The 16,641-nt window shown below is 43.8% G+C and overlaps 1 protein-coding gene across 2 annotated transcripts in view; it reads right to left on the bottom strand.

The window, feature by feature from the left end:
• satb2 (SATB homeobox 2) overlaps positions 1 to 4,135 on the bottom strand; it is a 53,872-nt gene extending 49,737 nt beyond the window's left edge. For both annotated transcript variants that reach the window (XM_056431507.1, XM_056431517.1), the window contains exon 1: positions 3,928 to 4,135. The gene's annotated coding sequence lies outside the window, so the exon portion shown is untranslated. The remainder of the gene's footprint in view (positions 1 to 3,927) is intronic.
• Between the last annotated feature and the right edge of the window lie 12,506 nt (positions 4,136 to 16,641).

The raw sequence follows: 16,641 nt of genomic DNA, 5'->3' as shown, positions 1-16,641 counted from the left end.
ACATAAGTACTTGGTTAAAGTAACATAAGTACTTGGTTAAAGTAACATAAGTACTTAGTTAAAGTCACATAAGTACTTGGTTAAAGTCACATAAGTACTTGGTTAAAGTCACATAAGTACTTAGTTAAAGTAACATAAGTTGGTTAATGTAACAGTACTTGGTTAAAGTAACATAAGTACTTGGTTAAAGTCACATAAGTACTTGGTTAAAGTCACATAAGTACTTAGTTAAAGTCACATAAGTACTTGGTTAAAGTAACATAAGTACTTGGTTAAAGTCACATAAGTACTTGGTTAAAGTCACATAAGTACTTAGTTAAAGTAACATCAGTACTTAGTTAAAGTAACATCAGTACTTGATTCACACAGACTAGCTCAGCGTGTTTCTTTTTACCCACCATGACAAAACAAGTTTCCCCTTGAAGTGTAATTCACAACGCAGCCCTGTTGCATGATGGGAAGGTCGTTGTTAGACCGAGCTGCTCGGAGGAAGCACAAACAAACAAACGTTTTTTTTAAACGGCTCAAAAAGAAAATGGGGAACAACTCCAGAGGTTTTTTTCATTTTTCATGTGGCTGTTTATGATAAATGATTATTGGTGTTGGGGAACGTTACATTGTTGTGGAATTTGCCGTTTATGGCCGTCAGATGTGTTGCTGTGAAGTGGGGAGAGTTGGTGTGAGGGGACGACAGACCTTTATGACAAACACACAACTACTTCATCGCTTGTGGAGAGGGTCCTCGGGGTCTCACACACACACACACACACACACACACACAGAAAAAGGGTCGAGACGAAAAGGCCTTCTGGCGAACATGTTTGGCTGCCTCGTAAACATCTCATTTGATAATACGGGATGAAGAGTTAACAGCGAGCGTTTAGCCTCGCCCTTCCAGCTAGAGGATGCATGCTTAAAACACACTCATTCACACACACACACACACACACACACACACACACTAACCACATTAACCACAGCCAGCACACTACACAGACTCCCTGCTTTAACACTTACAGGGACCACACACTGACTTAGAATATACACACAGCAGGGATGAATAAGAGTGTGTGGAGCACATGTGCAAGCATACAGCACACGTGTGTGTGTGTGTGTGTGTGTGTGTGTGTGTGTGTGTGTGTGTGTGTGTACAAAATAGCGTCATAAGCTTCAGTCCAGTGCAACTTTTGTGACGCTCTGAAGCTGCGTTGCATCATGACGTGGTCCTGGTGAGCACACACACACACACACACACACACACACACACACACACACACACAGCCAAACCCATCCACCACAGCTCACACCAGCCTCACCAGAGTGGGAATAACAGAGAGCTCAGGTCTCCGCCGAGTCAAAAAGAAAAGAAGACTTTATTTTATCTTCGACCATCAGGAAATCCGCAGCAGGCTGGAGGGGCGACATCAGAGATCAGCGAGCGACGCCCACCGCCGGAGAGAAGGAGCATCATTAGGGCCCACTGAGCTCCTCCACTATCTAATCTGCAGTTTAATAGCGCGGACACACCCATATTACGTGTGAACAGATAGCCGAGTTCACACAGGAAGAAGGGAGAGGGAGGGTGACGGAAAAACAAAAACAACTGGGGAGTTAAAGTTGGGTTTATTATGTATTGGTGGAAATCTTCATTTTTTGTTTGATTTTTGTTTTGTTTTTTGGGATTATCAAATGATAAATTGTCCTTGACCTTTACGAATGTCAAAAAAATAGTATAATTAAATAATATTTAATCTATAAAACTATCTTCATGATGAACTTGCAGACCATAAATAATTTGCACATCTTTGCAGCATGCAGGAAAATAATAATAAAAAAGGCTCAAAGATTGACACAGTGAAGCCTTTGCATCTCAGTGAGAGCCAAAGGAAATATGATTTCATACTCTTTTTTTTTTTTAAATACGCAAACTCTCTAACCCCCCTCCCCCCTCTTCCTCGTCACGACGGAGTCTGCGCACCTTCTTCTTCTTTTTTTCTTCTTTTTTAAACATGTGAGAAAACTTTAACCAGAAAGGCCATAAACCTTCTGGGCCGCACGGAGTCTCCCATCACAGCAGCTGAGACGAATCCGTTTCTCCTCGCGGTTCACTCCCCCACTAAAAAACTCCCGTATTTTTCGTGCGTGTTATTTCTCGAATGTGACGGACGAGGAACGGTCATATTTCACATCAACTGATATGCGTAAAATAAAACGTTGCATGTCTGCTCTAAATAATAATCTAGATTACACACGTTCTCCTCGCGCACGATAAATTAAAGGTGGCCTCTCGCAGGTGGAATAAAAAGTGGCGTCTTTGTGAACCGAAGTTGACGTTTCACATGCATTGGGGAAAAAATACGAAACATTTACGCATTTTGGATTCCTGTCGTGCGTGTGTGTGTGTGTGTGTGCGTGCGTGTGTGTGTGTGTGTGTGTGTACGTGTGTGTGTGTGTGTGTATTTTGGAGAAGAGTTATCCGGCTGTTTTCTTTTTAAAAGGTCAGAGAGATGGTTTTAGGGATGAAAGCAGGCTGCTAATGACATTTAAACAATTAGAAGAAGGAGAAGAAGAAGAAGAAGAAGAAGAAGAAGAAGAAGAAAATCATCTAACTCGTTTCGTCTGTCCCGCGCGGGCCCGCACAACGCCGCGCGTTTCATTCCCCGAGACAACGGATTGCTTCTGACGTGACGCTCCGGTGCGGGACTGTTTCTCATTTGGCTTCAGTTTCAGAGAAGACCGTAGGCCCAAACTTCCGATGGAGACCTAAAGCTTCGGGATGCTCATATTTCTTCCCCCCCCCCCCCCCCCCACACACACACACACACAGAGACACACGTTCCTCGTATGGTGCCTTTGCTCCGTGTCTATGTGCTGCAGAGGTTAAAAGGCCCGTGTAGCATGGCCTGAAGAAAACCAGCACAGCGTGTTCGACATCTCTCGTTCCCCTCGGTATGTTTTATTCATCCCCTGTCCCGTTTACCGGCAACTGGAAGCGGTGTGAAGAAGAGGAGACGAAGCAGAAGAAAAAGAAGAAGAAAAGGAAAACATAAAAAACCAAACTGGTGCTGTCATTTAAACTCGGTGTTAACCAGTAACGGAAGTAACACCTCTCGCAGTTAATCGCTCATTAATTATTTCTCTTAAAAGTTAAAAAGTTAAAAAGTCACAAAGTGATGTTGGGAAGATTTTCTTCATTTTCCAGAAGGATTTCTTTTTACCTTATCAAACAAACACACACACGTGCACACTTACACACACATATATGAGTATTCAATCAAAACACTCATTGCCAAGCTTTCAAAATAGCTTTTTAAAAAAGGAAAAGGGGAAAAACATCCCCATAAATATTTAACTCTCAATATTCATAAACTGGTTGAGGCGTTTAATAACTTATAGAATAATTTATTTACGTATCCACTACTTGTGCATATTTAAAAGCACCAAACAACTTATATTTAGTAAATAAAACAACACTAATATAAAGGAAATGCGTTTTACTTCATTGGCAAGAAGCTGAAATTGATCATGCGCGTGCACATTTACTTACGTAAACATGACTCAATGAGTTGAAACACTTTAACAAAGTTATTGTAGAGAAACGACGGGCTCACTTTGATGATGATGATAATAGGTATTATTGGTGCGATATTAAAATAGACGGTTTGGGTGGATGTTGTGTTAATACTAATAATATCGAATAAAAGCATTTAATAATATTAAATCCTAATAATTATATAAATGTATATTCATTATTAACTAAAGACAGTGATACAAAGCATACATGTACTAGTCGAACAGCAAAAACACTGATTTAAAAAAAAAAATTTTAACATATATGACTTATATGACATTTCAAATACACACAAACATATATTTAAATCCCTGGCGGGGAGCAGATGGAGCTGTGGTGTCCGCAGAACTACTCACTGTTTACGGCGTGTCGGTAGCGCTGCTGGCCGCTGAGGAGGCTCTGTCCATTGAGCAGGAGTATTGAATCCAGGGCTGGGCTGTGGCTCACACGGCGGAGCGCGCTGCACAATCTGGACTCGGGCGGAGAGAGAACCGGACCGGAGATCCACAAGTCACTTACTGGTGGCGGTGTGGTCGGGGAGAAAAGGGAAGGGATAGGAGTGGGGACGGGGTATTGGGGACGGGAGGGGGTGAGCTGCGGGACGACGATAGCGCGCGAAGCAGCGGAGTGGAAGAGGTGCGCGGAGGATGCTCCTCTGCGGGGAAGGAGAGACTTCTGTCGTCTGCCCTAGAGTCGTGGACCGCAGCGCGCGTGAGACACAATTTAGATTCTCGATGCACTTTTTTTGTCCGCGTCCTCCTCTTTCACGCTTTAGTCAAACCGCGTCTCTCTGGCACAAGTCTGCCCTCCACTGAACTCATGGCGTCATCCTCGGAGGAAGACAAAAAAAGCGCAATAACTATAAAACAAAAACAACAAATAAAACAAAAAACGCAGCCCGCGGGAGGACAACACACGGACTTGAGCGGAAAGCAACCCAAACAAAACACACACACGCGCGCACACTGGCGCCGGACTTTAGAGCAATAGCGGGATTTATCAGCGCGAAAAGGAGCGGGGTTCTAATCAGTGTGTCACTTTCAATCGTTCCCGTGCCAACGGGCGCACTGACTGATAGAGGGAGGAGAGAAGGGAGGAGAGACAAAGAGAGCGAGGGAAGGGAATGGAGGGAGGGAGCAGAGGAGGCGTCAAAGAAGAAGAAGAAAAAAAACTCATTTGACCCATGAAAGCATTGTGTGGGCCGGATCTCGCTCATACGACGACGCGTAATGAGATAAAGAAGTGTCCGTCAAAACTTCTGTATTTATTTATGTGTTCCATGTCTTTTAGAGGCGAGTCTGAACAGACACGCGGAGGGGACGCTTGCACCCACGCGGGGATCCTTTCTTTAAAAATGTCTGTTTTGACTCCACGGGCTTCCCCCATTCAACACAAACAGTTGCGTAATACTCTTCTAAATCCTATCTTGACTGACATCTTCTCGGGCCGCATGGCGCGCGCGGCTGCCTCTCAGAGACCTTGACAGAGACAGAGAGCTCGTGTTGGTATACTTTTCTTCTTCTTTTTTTGTTCCCGCAGGAGAAAAAGACGATAGTGTGCTCCACGCAGCATGACTTATCAGCTCTGATACTTTCACACATGTATGCCCTCAATGCAACTGCAGTGTTCCTGTCAATGATAAACATGACCCCCCCCCCCTAAATATATATATATATATATATATATATATGACAACAAAAGTTAAAGCGACCCCCCCCCCCCCCCCCGACACACTGGATGGTCAGTGAACGCCTCATGCTTCGTGCTTCGGGGTCGTCCTCTTGCTGTTGCACAAAACGCACGCGCATTGTCCGTCACATGTGTGCGGCGTGTGTTTGTATATATACTGCACATGAATATATACAGAGAAATACGTCGTGCTCATGCAGGTGGTGACACACGCACGCACCTGGACGCCTTGACCTGACTTGACAGATGTCGCGCGGTGTCTAATACGTAAGGAAGCCGGCGAGGTTCAAACGACATAGTGGTTTCTGAATGCAGAAGTAATATTAATAATGAAACAGTTTAATTAATTAAATTAATGATGAAATAAGTGCTGATTTGCTGCATTAAAGCACTTGGAGGGGTCCAAACACGAGAACAGAAACACGTTCGTGCACGAGTGTTGTTTTGTTGTAACGCGGCAGAACATATTTGACTTCTGATATTTGATGAGATTTGGCCCTCGACTCTGAGCCGAGTCCTCGAGGCTCCTCTCATTTGCATGCGCCACCGTCTCCGCTGCGGCCTCGCGCCACGCCAACTGAGAGGAGGGACTTCTTTCATGCGCGCACGCACGCAGGCACCTCACTCCTTTTTTGTATTTTCTTAAACCAGAGCTTGCCAAACAAATTTAGCAACAACAACTGCAAAACTGTGGCTGCGCGTGCTGCAGATGTCACGGAGCTTTGAGTTGGTGTGAGAAGAGGGTCGTGCGTGCGTGCGTCGCCAGTTAGTGCGCGTGGAGAGCTTTCCAGGAAATAGACTCGAGCCATTCAGAGGCCTGTGTGATTTTTGTTCTCAGTGTTTTCCTCTCAGATCGATATCAGGTAGAATGTATATTATGATAATCAACCCAAAGGCACTCACGCCTTTATACTCAACTCATCACTTTAACTAGAAGCTACTTCAGAGAGAACGACTCGGACTCTTCACCACTTTACATTTACAGTAAAATATGAGCAATAAACTGCAATAAAAAACAACATGGACTCACCTGGATAACGCAGCGCGGGGATCGGACACCTGGCAGCTCTGCTGCCGATGCGACGCGAGAATTAAGTGGAAGCAGCCGGTTCGCGGAGAGCCACTGCGCTGCTCGCTGCTCATTCGTCAATAGTATTATATGATAATGACGGTGACGGTGATGACAGTGCGCGCGCGGGGGGTTGAGGCTGCTCCGCTGGTCTTGTGCGCTTGAAGCGCTGCAGGCCTATAACGCCAGAGGAGGAGCGCATTAAACAACTTCTAGAACACAAAAAGCTTGTGATCCGAGTAGGTTGTCGCGAGGCAGCTCGGGGACGTGTGTGTATACGAGTCGGTTGCAGTTATTTTTTATTTTATCCTCAAGAGCTTATTAGAGGTTGAAAATATATAAGAGCGTTGCAACCCGATTTTGAAGCTTTTATTTCTCAGCGGTGTTTTAGTTTTTTTTAAATAAGAGGACATTCGGTTGCCACTTTGGTCGAAAAGGAAGGACACGTCATGTGACCTGCGGCTTCAGTGTATTGAGGCCATCGTCTTTAAATCAGTTAGACGGTTTGAACTTGAGGTGGATTCACATACACATTTCGTTAGGTTGTTGCTCCACGAGCTCCCATTATGGAGCATAACGCATGTCGTTAATTCTTCATTAATTTCTGTCTAAATGCATTGAACTCAACGAAAAATGGATTTTGCTTAAATATGTAATTACTTTGCGTGCACACAAAACTAAATGTCACAACCAAAACAGCACGAGGTGAACGGGAGCCTCGTCACTTGTCCTCTGTGGTGGAATATTGAAACCGTTTTCTCTGAGATCTGCCTTGGTCCTGCAGAGGAAGTGGACACTCGTCATATTGCATTGCACCGTATATTTACTCTAAGAAATGTTTCGTTAACACACACACACACACACACACACACACACACACACACACACACACACACACACACACACACACACACACACACACACACACACACACACACACACACACCGTGTGCATTTGGTTTCACAGCATCATGCAACGACATTCGGCTGCAGCGGAGGCTGAACTACTGAAGCCTCAGAGCTCCTCCGCTGCATCACTTATACACTGTTTATCTATTTGTACATTTCTTTAGGGGCTCTATGGTAAACACGCAGCACAATGCCGCGAAGAACAGTTACATATTGATCCATGAAATAGAAACAAATTGAGAGGACTGGTGTGAATAATTATAATTGATGTGGATTTTCTTTTAATTTTTATTTGTGCCCGAAGCTCTGTGTCAAAACATGAATGCGGGCTATGTTGTTGAGAACGCGTGTGTGCGACAGGTAAGAGCGGGGAATGTGTGTGTGTGTGTGTGTGTGTGTGTGTGTGTGTGTGTGTGTGTGTGTGTGTGTGTGTGTGTGTGTGTGTGTAGGCTCGGTGCTGTGACCGATGACCCCCCACCCCCCTCCCCCATCTTTCTTAAGAAAGAAAAGAATAACACACTCGTATTTATTTCACATCCAGGGAGCAGACCGATTTATAAAAAGTGACCCTTTTGTGATTTGAAACAGAACTCTTGTCCACAACTCATTTTAAAATCCAAGCAAGTCAGCGGAATATTTGAGAGAAGAATGCATCTGGGTTGGATCAGGCAACAACAAAAACACTGAAACATTAATAATTGATTTTTTTAAGCCTCCAGCTACTTCATGGAAGTCTAAAGAGAAAGAGATGCATGGTTTGCATTTCTATGAACTATATTTGCGTACTAAATACAATAATTCAAGGAAGAAACGTTCTTCTTTTGAACGGTTTCATCGTGCACGAGCTCATCTTTTTCTCAGCTCTTGCAGTGTCACGTGCAGCTGGCACGCGGTTTGTGTACGATTTATTTCAGACTGTCTAATATTCCAGTGTTTGAATGAGAAACGCAGCCGGCGGCGTCCTTCATGCAAACAGCGCGGCTGTGTGGTGGAAAGAAGAGGAGAAGACAGAAAGAAGACAGAAAACACTGGCAAAAAAAAAAAAAAAAACAGGACATGGAACACCAAAAATACCTCATTGTAGAAGAAAGTGTCAGAATAAATTCGATGTAATCTTAGATTGTCTTAAGTGTGTGAGGAAAAGGAAGAACCCATGCACGCATGAGTCGGCGTTATAATTTCCTGAACAAATTGAGGCAAATTATTGGTAAAATATTTTGAATTTGGGACATAATATTATCAGATAAATGATTAAATGAAGGTGCGCGTGAAGATAACAGGTCATGAGGTTGTTGTCTGCAGGAAACCAATTTTACACAAATTGAAATAAAACTAAAAACTTAAATATTTCGATTAGGATGTCATTCGTAAGCATCGGCAATTCACGAGCGTTTCTTAATCGGATCAATTCACGAACAAATCGATCCGCCTGATTTGATTCTCGTCGGCGTTTCACAACACATGAATTGAATCATGACAATGACGGTTGTGTTACAGCTCTATGTTGCACTGCTGGTATGATGATGAGGATGATAAAGATAAGTGAGACGACATATCAAATAAAGAAGAGGCCGTCAAGGCCAAGAATGTGGTGTGACATGGACACAACATATTCACAGCATCAGAAACTTGAGCACGGTACTCAGGTCAAAATAAAGAATGAGCATAATAAATAATGAATGAAGTGTTGTAATATTTCTAATAGAATTCCACCGAATTCGTCGATAGGCCTACGATACCAATACTAATAATAATACCATACCGATAATAATAACAACAATAGCAATATTAATACGAAATAAAATAATTAATTAATGAGACTTCCTTATTTTACCCACACAATACGACTAGTAATACTACATATATATATATATATATATATATATATATAATGATTATATGATAGTGAAGATAATGATACATTAAATAGTGAATCATTTTTCTATTCGACCAAGTAATAACAATAGATAATCATAACATTAATTATTATAATAATAACAATATAATAATAACACATGTTCTTCTCCTTTTTTCGTAATTTCTTTGTTCCCCAGTGTTCCGCTAAACACGCTCGTGCTGGTCACAATCACCTCGAATTGAAAACGAAAGTAACTAACTCATAACGAACAACAGACGCGTGACACAAAGCAGACTATTAAACAAAAATCTAGGCGAAAATAAACAGCCTATTTGTTTTCTTCTTTTTTGCAGAACACATATTTTCATATTTCTGTTGGTTTCGCCTGACTGAAGAGAATCCGGAAGGTTTAATATGTAAAGTTTAGACGCTGACGGACTTGTTTCTGTGTTGTATTGTACCCGCTAATACAGATGCATGGCAGGTTGTATCAGCATGACTGCTGTATTCTGCCGAGTGCAGCTCTAATATCCCTCTGGTCGGATTAAAGAGTGACCGATTGGCCAAAGCCCTCCAAATGGTTGTTTTTAAAGGATGTATCTCGTTTCTGTCGAGGATTAATTTGTCTTTTACGGCCCTTTCAACTCTTTCCCCAAATTGCTTCCATGCAGAGGTCACGACACACGAGTCCATTATTGCTCCTTCACACCATTTTTCTCTCCGCGGGCGCCGAGAAGCTCCAGAGACTCAACAGTTTTTATTTAAAGTTGTATCACCCACTATTCACTCCAAATGCAATAGCACTTAACTGAAATAATTATAACAGTTATAATAATAATCATCAACATTATTTGAGTGAAAGGGCTAGGTATTAATATTGGCTGTGCATGGTTTTATTATTTTTAATTTAGATTTAAAAAAGGAAATCGATAATATTCCTAATATTCCATATTAAATATGTTGATATTATTATATAATCAATACTAAATAATTTATAAAGTTGTGTGTGTGTGTGCAACTGTTATTCATGTTTAATTAAAAACACATTTTAATATTAAATGGTTTATTTCAGATTAGTTACAGACCTTTCTAGCAAACAAGGTTTTGAATTTTGAGAATATCAACTAAAATCTATTAATTAACAATTTATTAAGCATTTATTGATGGATTATAAGCATGTAGGGTGGCATTTTTAACCACAGGAAAAATAATCTTGAACTCATAATAATTCATAAACAAAGCCGAGTTACAACGCAGACAATGTGTTATTAAAAAGTGCAGAATTATAAAGTACATTTACTCATTTAAAACGCAGATTTGAGATTCTTCTCCGTTCCTTATTGGCAAGAAGCACTTATAAACGCTCAGCACGAGCTTCAGAGGGTAACACTAACTGCACACGTTGTATTCTTTCAGAGCAAACGTGCGTCCATCAGAGACGCAATATGTCTCCATGGCTCAGCTTCCCCATGGGCCCTGTGGAGCTCCGACACATCGTTTGCCTTTTCGGTAAAAGACGGGGGGCTCTTGCTTTTGGCTTTAGGCCCCCACCCACCCCCTCCTCCCAATAAGTCCTTACCTGAAATCAAATCCGCCTGCTTAACGAGGAGGCAGCTCGGAGTTTTAGAGAGAGGGAGAAAGGCGGTTGTGAGCGTCAGCACTCTGCACTATGTCATCGGGCGCAAGTATTTGACAGTTGGAATTATCTGTAAATACTTCATTAAACATGTGTATGAGTTCCCCCTCCGTGTGCCTCGCGCTCCAACTTCTGGTACGAGATTTACAAACGATAACATAAACACTTTGAGAAAAGAAATTCAATTCTCATTTGAAAAGAATTTCAGAGGGAGGGGTGAGGGGGGTAGTTGGGGGGGGGGTCATTGGGCCCCGTGAGCAACACAACAGCGGAGGTCTCCGTAATGAGGTTTGGAAAGTGTGTTCAGTGTTTCGGGGGTTCGCTCGACCTGCCAGAGGATTGTCTTCCACATGGACGCAACCACACGTTTCCCCAAAGAGCCTCAAGCTAAACGGGTGTCCGCTCATCAAAACAGGTGAGCCTCGAGGTCATCGTGGGGCCCTTTAATGCTCACGGAAGTCAATTAAAACACACACACACACACACACACACACACACACACACAGGACAGGAATATTCGGTAAGGTAAAGAAAAAGGCTCTCTGGCTCAAACACACATCGGGCTCTACCACACTCACACTCTCACACACTCGCACGTGCACACGCATGCAGCAGGAAGTCACTCCGAATTCAACTCCGTTCCACTTCTCGTGGTCATGGTCACACATCACCCCGGCCGACGCATGCGCTCACGTCGAGCTGTCCGTCCTCATAACCAGGCGGCCGGCCTCCTCCGTGTACCCGAGAGCCCCCCCCCCCCCCCCCCCCCGTCAAGAGCCGGCTGATGTTCGGAGGAAACGGAAAAAAGTGATCCGGTTTTAAAAAAGTGTCGGCTCTGAGTTGAGGAGGGAGAAGAGGGGAGGAACCAAGGAAGGAGAGTTTTTAAGTGTGGGGAGGGTAGGGGGGACGGTGCTGCAGATGCTGAAGCGAATAACCACAGATTTTCAACAGCTCATTTACTCCACATGATTGAGCAGGAGCAGGACAAGAAGAACGCATGCCTACACACACACACACACACACACACACACACACACGTAGATCCTACCATGAAGCATGCATGGTCCTCAAAGCTTTCCAGCGGCGGCGTCACACACCTTTTCTCCGAAACAACCCCGATACGACCGGTCACTGCACGGGACACACCGTACAAACGGCCTCGGGTGAACTGGGGTGGATGGTTTCGCTTTGAACGTCCTCCCCACCAGATCACCCCCCCCCCCCCCACCCCCCAGGTGGGCAGGTCCAATGCATTCAAGGTAAATGTAAATAATTCACTCTCTGACACCAATGAGGAAGCTTTTGTCTCCCAACGTAAATCCCTTTGATTTCTCCAAGGGAGTCAATGATTGAAAACTTGCATTGAGGGAAGGAGGAGGTGTGTGTGTGTGTGTGTGTGTGTCAGGGGGGGGGGGGGGATGCATACGAGCCTATGAGGAGTATTTAGTGTGTCTAAATAGTGTGTGTGTTGGCTGGTCCCTCAGTGGCTGTCAGAGCGATACCGATCTGGCCGGCCGTGTGGAGGGGTGCAGGGTCAGAGGTGACCCCGCTGCTGTGATCGTGTGTTTGTTATTGCTATGCTGCCCTTGGACGGGTTAACATAGCACACACTGCATCAGCTGGTCCGTGCACTTCCTCTGACTCACACAAACACACACACACACACAGACAGACAGACAGACAGACAAACAAAGATACACACACACACACACACACACACACACACTGCTCAGTCAGAGGCGTCTGAGGGTCACTTCCACGTGAGTTGAAGGGCCCTGAGTGAACTCATCTAAATTGGGGAAGTGTTATCCCACTGCAGGGCAGGCCGGATCCCAAATGTTCAGACGAACAACCAAGATGTGCATGTGGCCGACCGCTCGAGGCTTTGCAGGTTAAAATCAAAAAATATCTAACTATATATATTATTCTTTATTGCCTGATTGGTGGGACACAGACTGGTTCCCAATTGCCAATTTACACTTTTTTCCTTCTTTTTTTTCCACAAGTGAGAACATTTTTTTATATTTCGCGAATTGTGTCCTTTAACTTTCACATTAATCCCTTTAAATGTTTTGCTTCTGTTGCTGAACCTTTATACCAGACAAATAAATGGGGAAAAAAAGTATTCCGCATAATTGTATCTTCCCTTAAATTCTAATATATTTCCTTTAATTTGGGTTCCTTAGACATTAAACTCCGGGGCGTTTGAATGCAGCAGGAGGTCGTACCAACGGAGCCGCTGGTGGAATCAACATTTCCTTCTTGCAAACTCATCATAAACTCGACATTGTGAATCTCTGACTGCGTTACAGAGAATTTATGAACCAGAAACTGTTCTTACCATAGTGTTGGACTGGTTTTACTCTGTCGTTCTGTCGTTGCAGAAACATGCACAATACAACAACAACAACATCACAAATATCTACAGTGAGATGTTCAATGGTGGAACTTCAATCAGCACATTTACTCTTGCGCTTTAAACTACATGTGGGGGTACTTGTACTTTACATGAGTTCCTCCTTTATAAGTACCTTCATACTTCTACTCTTTTACTTCTCACATGTAAATATACTGTCACTGATGTTTGTCCATCACCTTCCTCTCCAGAGAAACCCACTGATCTCTACTTCATTTGGAAAGTTTGAGATAAACTGTGAGAAAATGTCCCTACTTCTTAAGCAAAATGAACTTAATTTAAAGGAAGGTCTTGGATCAGCTGGAAAATGCATCTTCACAAAGCTTTTCTTTTTTGGAGATACAAGGTTCTGACAGACGTGACAAACACACGATGATCTCATAGAATATGATGCAACAGGATATAAAGGAGATAAAAAACAACATGCGCATTAATGCAGCAGGAATATTCATCCATAAACCTTATATATGATAGTAGAACACTGATATGGAACATTGTACTGCACTATGGATACGTTTCCTTGAAGTATATTTAGTTTGTCCGTTAGTGAGTTGATCTGATGTGAGGTCCTGGGACAGGGAGGTCGAATGTGTACATTGTAAAGCTCTCTGAGGCAAATTTGGGATTTGGGATTTTGAGCTATACAAAATGAACAGAATTGAAATGAAAGTTTTTAATTCTGTATTTTTACCTCGTGAAGTATATTCATTTTTAAACATTTCCCATTTGCAAGAGCCTCTCGTGTGGCTTTCAGACACTTTGTCCGTGAAAACACAAAGTCAATATGCAGTAAAAAAACTGAAGCGGGACGACGTTTTAAATATTCCTCAAAGTATTCAAGCCAGACTTTGATAACGGCGTATCAACCGAAACATATTGAGGAGATTCAGATTCTGCTAGATCGACGTCCTTAAAAGCACATCGGCCACGGATCTCAGAGGAGTTGGTGCATTTCAAAATCGACAGGCCTCTTGGCCTCCGGATACTTTTGCGGCGTGGCCTCCACACAAACACGACGGCCGCCACATCAGAGAGCTGCGGAGGCCGTTTGAGCCGCCTGCAGCGGAGCCAGCAGAGGTATGCTAATGGAGTCAGAGGATAGTTCTGTGTGCGTCACAGGGTCTCCTCGGAGTGCGGCGGTCGGATGCCCACCCACCTCCTTCATTATCATACTTCAAAACACTCAACAAAGACCCACTAATACAGAACATGTTGAGGGACGGAGGGCTGGACGCTGAAGACGGGCGGCGATGGAGGGAGAGGATGAAGAAGAGAGTTTCTGTTATTTATAGTCCGGTGAGGATTAAAAAATCTGCGTGTTCAGGGGCCGAGGCTTACGGCTTTAGAACTGCCGCTCGCGTTATCGCAACGCGGATAGTAAGATGTGGATCCTCCTCAATCTCCTTCACATCCTCGGCTCTTTTCTTTAAAAAAAAATTTCAACTAGAACGGGCACTCGGTAGAGCGCATACCTTTGCATATCACAAAATTGGGCATTGCATTATGAACATTTTGGCATTAGTTGCATGCCAATTGGATAAAAATTGACCGCGCTATGGTAAAAATAAGATTTTGACCTTTCCATGACCTTGACCTTTGACCCGATTGATCCCAAAATCTAATCAAATGGTCCCCGGATAATAACCAATCATCCCACCAAATGTCATGCGATTCAAGAAGATGTTGACCTTTTCCATGACCTTGACCTTGACCTATGACCCGATCGATCCCAAAATCTAATCAAATGGTCCCCGGATAATAACCAATCATCCCACCAGATTTCATGCGATTCGGTTTAAAACTTTTTTTGTTACGCGAATAACACGCATACAAATAAATAAATAAATACACGGCGATCAAAACATTACCTTCCGCATTTTCAATGCGAAGGTAATAAATAAATAAATACACGGCGATCAAAACATAACCTTCCGCATTTTCAATGCGAAGGTAAAAAGGTATATGTGCGATTGGGGCGAAACGCAGCTCAGGAGGCGGGTTGGCGGTTCGAACCCCGCTTGCTCTTGTCCTCATTTCCAAGTGTCCTTGAGCAGGAAACTGTTCCTCTGGGCGGGCAACGCGTGCGGCACATTGCGAGGTGCTTTATTCGCTAAAAAGTAGAAAGACAGTAAATAAATAAACGTACAATTTCACTCATAAATCCCAGCCTCTGATCCCTTTTCTGAAGGGAACGCCGTTAGTGGACATTTGCACTTTTCTTTGCTGTTTTTGCATTTGAATACAAGTTTCCTACTCAGGGTGATAGATGTGTGTGCGTAAATATCTGCACACTCTCACATGCATATATGCATATACTTGTGTGTGTGTGTGTGTGTGTGTGTGTGTGTGCGTGTTTTGTTGTTTTTTTCATGCTGTGAAATGAAAACAAATGGGAATCCTAAGCGGGGTGAACATGACGGATGAAGCTGCTCAGAAGGGAACAGAAGCATTAGTGTATATGGAGTGGTCTGGTTTGGCACACGGGGTGTGTTTGTGAATGCGTGTGTGAGGGGGAATAGGAGGGGGGGGGGGGCAATAGAGGAATGATAATGACAACGAAGATGAGGGGAATGGAGTCAGTGAAGGTCTGACATTGCCAGAGCTCGCCATGTGCCATTGATTAACCGAGTAGAGTTGCAATGATTTAGTTGACAAAGCATCACATTAGGGCAGAGGATCCAAGTGTGTGTGTGTGTGTGTGTGTGTGGAGAAATGATCCAGGGAAAAGCCAGATACGCCATTGTGATAATATGACATTCTTTTATTTCTCACTCTGCTTTTTTTTCTCCATTTGTTACCAAGAAATGACTTAGTGTGTCCGTCATACTTTCCCCGAACGAGTACTCGCAAAAGTTATTCATGCAGCAACAGTGAATATTAAAACAGGGCGCGCCTTTTTTAAATTGGAACTGGCTCCGCGGAGCTGAAGTTCACGGAGATTACTCGACTCGTGAACGAGCGTAAAACCACTCAAATCAAGGGGAGAAAAAAACAAGGTAAAAACGACCAACAATGATGATTTAAGTTGGCAGCAGAGATCACAATGTGTGAGTGAGAGAGAGGTGAAAGGGCCATGGAGACTAGACAAGAGGAGTGGGTAAGTGAGGGAGGGACAGCAGCAGCAGCCGACACTTTTCTCAAACCGAAGCTGGACCTGTTTAATCTCAGAGGGAGGAGAGACAGAGGGAGCGAGGTCTTTGCAGGGACAAGGCCGGGCTGTGGGTGGGGGAGGGGGAGGAGGTAGGAGGAGGTTGCTGTAGGTCTGGGGGTCCGTCTGTCTGTCTGTGAGCTGTGTGGAGGGCCTGCTCCTGGGGCTAACTGATTAGGCCGTAATTTGAGGGGTGTCTTGAGGGGAGCAGCCCCCTATTTTTCGCCCACCGACCATGGGAGGCTGGAGGAGGTGCAACAGGACCCCGAGACGTACCAACACACACACACACACGCTTATGAAATGATGGATAAGCAGACGTGGGGATTGAGAACAGGAAGCGAT

This window comes from Pseudoliparis swirei, chromosome 2 (assembly GCF_029220125.1).
Source record: "Pseudoliparis swirei isolate HS2019 ecotype Mariana Trench chromosome 2, NWPU_hadal_v1, whole genome shotgun sequence".
In the NCBI taxonomy this organism is placed as follows: domain Eukaryota; kingdom Metazoa; phylum Chordata; class Actinopteri; order Perciformes; family Liparidae; genus Pseudoliparis; species Pseudoliparis swirei.
Note: the sequence above shows the minus strand (reverse complement) of the source record. Positions and strands in the feature narration are given on the sequence as shown.